Genomic DNA, 6,357 nt, shown 5'->3' on the forward strand with positions numbered 1-6,357 from the left:
ACTGGGGATGTGCCCGCAACCAAGGTACATGCCCTTGACCGGAATTGAACCTGGGACCCTTGAGTCCGCAGGCCGACGCTCTATCCACTGAGCCAAACCGGTCAGGGCTCTCCTAACTTTTTATTAAACACTCACTTCATCTTTTCCTGGCTATATCTAAACCAACCTATTTCATATGCAATTTTTTAATAGAAGCTTGGGCTGTTCTGGCCCCTTTAGTTTCTTACATAGATCTAGTTTTCAGTCCTTACACCACACAATATATGCACATTTTAAGATGTAAAATAATACACATGTATGTAGTAAAAATATAAATTCTGAATGGGAATATACTGTCACCTCTAGAAATATAATTATCTATTGAATGAGGGAGAAAAATGAGATTTTAGATGGGAACAAAGGAGGTTTCAAATATATCTGTAATTATTTCATTAAAAAATTTGGAGCAAATATGACCCAATTATTATATTTGTTAAATCTAGATGATGAGTTTTTGTTATGTTATTCCATTTGCAATTCTGGTGTTTTAACAATGTTAAAATAAATAATTTTAATCTAAAATAAAGATTTCACACATTGGGTGATAATTGGGTCCAGAATGAGGCCCTTGGAATGGGTGACTCAAGTGCCTTTTTCAGTGAATGCAGGAAATTTTGAAGAGGTTGAGAATAAAGGAGGGAAGGAGGATCCAGGGGCCATATATGTTACTCATCCAGGATTATATATAGAGATGTCTGCTTAATGGACCCAAAATTATATTTATAAAATGCAAAAAATAAAAATCAGACCTTAGTTTTTCACTTCTGGATATCCACATAAATATTTTTAATATTGTATATACTTTTCACTGTTTCAAAATAAATTTTTATTTATTTCAGAGAGGAAGGAAGAAGGAGAGACAGATAGAAACATCAGTGATGAGAGAGAATCATTGATTGGCTGCCTCCTGCATGCCACACTTAGGATCAAGTCCACAACCTGGGCATGTGCTCTGACCAGGAATTGAACCTTGACCTCCTGGTTCATAGGTCAATGCTCAACCACTTAGCCACGCTCGCCCGGCCTTTCACTGGTTCTTAATATGGAGTATACTTAATGCAGATTACATTAAACTCCAGGCAAAGCAGTATGTCTAGAAAGTGAATGCATAAAATAAGGCTGAATAGTTTAAACCAAAAGTAAATGTAATCTGGTTCATAATCACTGTATTTGCCCAACCAATGTTTGTAATACTGCACATTATTGTAAATGAGATTTCATGTGATAGCTAAGATATTTAATAAATCAAGAAAATCCAATGTACTAAAAATTCTGGCAGTACTTGAACTTAATTATATTACCTTCTCAGGCATTGGTTCCAGTGATTACTAATACAGAAAACCTTGCTGATTCCATTTTTAAGATGACAGAAATGGATATTGAGACCCAGAGGTAATGGAACTTGTGCAAATTTTAACTCTGTGGAACTAGTGTTTGGTGTGAGCGCATGTGCAACATAGTCATTGTTAAGCAGAATCCTTATGTGTGAAATTGTAGAAAACTTTTCAGTATCATAATTGCTTTTGAAAATCTAAAACAACTATATGATACTGCTTTAGTGTAGTATTCAGCATGTAGCTATTAACATAGAAGGTGTACAAAAAAAACATGTTTGTGCTAAGAATGAAAGGGAATGTCCAGATAACTTCTAACTAGCATGCAAGGCCACCTGTAAATACTAAACACATGTAACCACTTTCATATCTGGCTTCATAATTTTAAAAAATAATTTATTTAGCTGAAATACTTCTATAAAGAGACACTTCCCCCTCACCTGTCTTAGAGTTGCACAGTGGTGTAATTCATATAGGAAAAGTGGGATAAGTGCTTGATTGCCTTGATCAGTTTTCAAGGAAAGGAGTTGATTCTTTTTATTTTCCAAAAGCAATGGGATCCCCTTTATGTTAGCTCTGGGGTACTGGATACACGCCCAGTGGTTTTTAGTAGTTACCTTGCTCTTCAGTATAGTATTGTTTCAAGCTACTCTAGTACATTTCCTGTACTAGAAATTGGAATCAACTATATTTCCAATAAGTCGTAGTTTCTTTTAGTGGAAAAATGGGGTTTTTAGTATCACAATCTGGCATTAAGAGTACTGTGGGTACTAAATTATTTATTGTTTCTGGGCTTTTTCAGTGTACAGAAACAATTCCTTCCATAGTAATAATTGTTTCTTAAGGCCATGGTAAAGGATAGATATGTCATAATTATTTATCTGCTTTATGCCACATCATATACATAAAAGTTTCAGAGTAATATTACCAACACTACCTACTGGCATAATTATTGAAAACAGTTAAATTGTCTTCGCATATACTCCATTTCCCTCACCATTTTGTATTTTTTTAAAATTTTGAAATAATTTCAAACTTAGAGAAAAGTCACAGAAGAGTGCAGACTTCCCATATGCATATTACTCAGGCTTTCTATTGGGTAAAATGTTGTCACATTTGCTTTATCATGCACTTCTTCTCTCTCCCTGGTACCACCCCCACCCCACTCCCACACACAATGTTATTATATTTTTTCCTGAACTAAGAGTAAGTTGTAAACATGATGTCCTATTACCCTTAAATAATTCAGTGTATATTTTCTAAGACAAGGGCACTCTCAACATAACCATCAGATTCATGAAATTAATGTATGTACTTCATTCAAATTCTGCCAGTTTTTTCAGTTATGTCTTGGATAGCAAAAAGGATACAAGTTGCATTTATGGGCATGTTTTATTCTCCAAATACAGCTTTTCTCTTCTTTACTTTGTCCCTCAATTTGTGTTTGACATTTCCACATATAAGTTTTTGGCAGAAATACCATAGAAGTGATGTTTCTTAATGTAATGTGTAAGGGAATACGTTATATTGATTTGGTCCTTACTGGTGAGATTAACTTTGATCACTTGATGAAGTTGGTGATGCCAGGTTTCTCCACTCTAGACTTACTTTTCTTTCACTTTACAATTAATAAATATTTTGTGGGGAAATACTTTGAGACTATGTAAATGTTCTGTTCCATAATATATTTTCACCAACTCCTTTTAGCATTCATTGATGATTCTTTCCTGGGTAAATTGCTGATGGTTGCTAATTCCATCATTCCTTCTACAATTCATTAGTTGGCATTCAACCTATTCAACTTATTAGTATGGATTTATGGATTCCTATTTAACCCATTACTATCATTATTTATTTTGATGCTCAGATTTAGTAGGAGCCCTGTGTCTTTTTGACATGTCCTCATCATTCTTTCAGCATCTCTACTTTATGGCACAAAAGATATTTCAGCCCCACTTTTGTTTCTATTCTGGGAATAAGTTGTTTCTCTAAGGAGCCCTGATTCTTTTTAGTGGACAATGGTACTTGGAAACAGATACTGACACTAGATAAGCTCATTGGGACAGGGATGCCCCTAGGTCTCTTCAGGAGACAGAGCTAGGAAATAAATGTATGTATGAATACATATATGTCTATGTATGTGTATGTATATATCTGTGTTATATGTGTTTGTATGTGGGAATATACATATCTATAGTAATTTAATCTATGTTAATTTTTATATCTATGCGAGATTTATACACCTCCCTTTATAGTTCACCACAGAGTTCATTCTAGCCTTCTCCGTTTCCATATTTGTAATTCCATTCTCTGACAGTGAGAAATGTGGCTCCTGCTATCTTCAGTTACTTGTTCAATTTCTTCTGTAAGTAATTAGTTGCCTCCTTGAACCCATTGGTGCAGGCCCTATCAAAATCAGCCTTGTTTTTGGCTATGACTCCTTCCTTGGTCCAGGCCTCAGCTGCCAAAAGGAAGAGAAGGGAAGGTAGAGAAAGCCAATATTTTTTTTCAAGTAAAAAGAAAGAGTAAGACCACCATTTAAAAAATATTTCAACTTATTTACAGTGTCAGAACATACCATTACATACTATCTGCGCTCTCTTTTAATCATCATTTAGTCTTATCTTTGTAGATCACTATACATTTCATTCTCCCCATCAGTCCCTATGTATCTCTAGTTACTTTGGAATCCTGAAGCTTGTCAACTAATAGGTTTCCAGGAAGGGCCTATGGGAATTATGCTAAGTTCTAGAATGTTGAAAACAGTTCATCTGTCACCTTAGTGCTTATAGTTAGGTAGATATAAAATCCTTGGCTCCAGTTTTCTTTCTTTGGCTATCTAAGTGTGTTATTTTATACAAGTACTGTTGATGAGCAAAATCTGATGACAATCTTATTATTCTTTCCTTTACAAGTCAGTTGATATTTTTGTCTAGAAGTTCAGTAATTTATTAGAATATAGCTTGGTGTTCATTAATCTGGGTCAATATTCTTAGGTATGTGATTTGCCCTTTCATTGTATGGCTTCAGATGTTTCTGTTTTTATATCAGAAACATTTTCTCCAATTATGGTTATATAAGTTTTGTTTTTCTTCATCAGGCATTCTATTGTATGTATGTTGAGTCTTCTATAACTGTCTTCATTATTTGTCATTTTCTTTTTAATTTTTGTCTTTTATATTTAAAAAATTTTACTTTTTAGTTGCATATTATCTGTCGTGTTTATAACTCCCTGTATCTTCTAATTTATTCTTTTTTAATTGATTTTTATTTCTTATAGAAAGGTCCTTTTGGAGGTTGTCCTAATTCTAATTTATGTTATTTTGTATTATGTCTAAGTTCTTAAAGTTTTCAGCTTGACTTGAAGTAGTAGGTTATAGTGTTTACCTGTTTTGTCAGCAAGTCTTTGTGGTATGCTTTCATTGTCTTTAGATATTTATTTATTCTTATTCTCTTTTTTCTTATAATAACTTTGTTTCAGATTTTATTTCTTTCATTTTCTTTTACACATTTTTATGTGTAGTTAGCCATTCTAAATACACAGAAACCCTTCTTCGTTTTTTGTGTAATGGTTGAAAATATTTCACCTTATTATGTAAGATCTCCTCACTCTTTTCTCCTTCCCCACTTTATCTGGAGTTTCTCTTTTCTTTTTTCCTATTGCCCCTGTCCTCTTCAGTCTGGGGCCTGTTCCCTGTAGTTTCTCCTCAGTGTGGCTTTGTTCTGGAAGAGAGCTTTGAGTGTTTAGTTTTGAGAGTTTGTAGTGATTGGAGTGTTCTGTGCCCTAAAGCAGCAGTTCTCAACCTGTGGGTCGCCAACCTGTGGGTCGCGACCCCTTTGGGGGTCGAACGACTCTTTCACAGGGGTCGCCTAAGACCATCAGAAAACACATATATAATTACATATTGTTTTTGTGATTAATCACTATGCTTTAATTATGTTCAATTTGTAACAATGAAAATACATCCTGCAGCATATCAGATTACATTACGATTCATAACAGTAGCAAAATTACAGTTATGAAGTAGCAACGAAAATAATTTTATGGTTGGGGGTCACCACAACATGAGGAACTGTATTAAAGGGTCGTGGCATTAGGAAGGTTGAGAACCACTGCAAGAGTTTATTATGAACCCGTTCACTCACATTCTATTGTAGTGAGCAGAACCCATTCCTTTTTATATACTTTTCTTAATTTTGCCTGCTGTGCTGTATATAGAGTCCCTGTTGGTAATTTTGAAGTTCTTTTGTTCTGTCGAAGGGCAAATGCCCTATTACTATCGTCTTCTTTGTACTACCCACATAGATCTATTGGTGGGTTGTGCCCACTTTCTTGTATTTTGGAATATTGTGCATGAGGTTTTGATTTTGCTATTTAATTGCTCAGTTTTTATGAGGGAATTTGCAGAGATTTAAATTTTAAGTTGCTGTCACAGTCTACTTCTAGAATTCTCATGAAATTTTTCATATTTAAAAGTTGTGAACCACTACCTCATGGACCATGCAGTCTTCTGACCTCAAGGTTAACATTGTGTTTGCATTAAGTAAGAAACTGCAGTTAAAAACTGACTAAATACTACAGCATGTCCCCCCCAAAATGTATACACACTTTAATAGCTGATAGCTGTAGATTCTATTACATATTGAAAATGAAATATATATATTGTTTATATATATATAAAAGCCTAAGCGACCATACGACCAAACGACTGGTCGACCGGTCACTATGACATGCACTGACCACCAGAGGGCAGATGCTCAACACAGGAGCTTGCCTATAAACGTCAGGTGGTCATAATAATCTGGCCACTCAGTGTATATTATATTATACTTAACTTGTTAATAATAGATTGTTGTCTAATTAGGAGCCTTTCTGTACCATCTACTACTAGATTGTTACAAAAACTCAATTTCTTATATCTTTGGTGACCTCTTAAATGCATTAGCTAGGGAAAAATATGGTAGAAAGAAATTCTCATACAAT

At 34.5% G+C, this 6,357-nt stretch overlaps 1 protein-coding gene across 1 annotated transcript in view; it reads left to right on the top strand.

The window, feature by feature from the left end:
• The first annotated feature begins 1,346 nt into the window (after positions 1–1,346).
• DNAJB14 (DnaJ (Hsp40) homolog, subfamily B, member 14) overlaps positions 1,347–6,357 on the top strand; it is a 33,014-nt gene continuing 28,003 nt past the window's right edge. The window contains exon 1 of the mRNA XM_005857229.2: positions 1,347–1,431. The gene's annotated coding sequence lies outside the window, so the exon portion shown is untranslated. The remainder of the gene's footprint in view (positions 1,432–6,357) is intronic.

The sequence above is a fragment of the Myotis brandtii genome, unplaced genomic scaffold (assembly GCF_000412655.1).
Source record: "Myotis brandtii unplaced genomic scaffold, ASM41265v1 scaffold1087, whole genome shotgun sequence".
Lineage (NCBI taxonomy): Eukaryota > Metazoa > Chordata > Mammalia > Chiroptera > Vespertilionidae > Myotis > Myotis brandtii.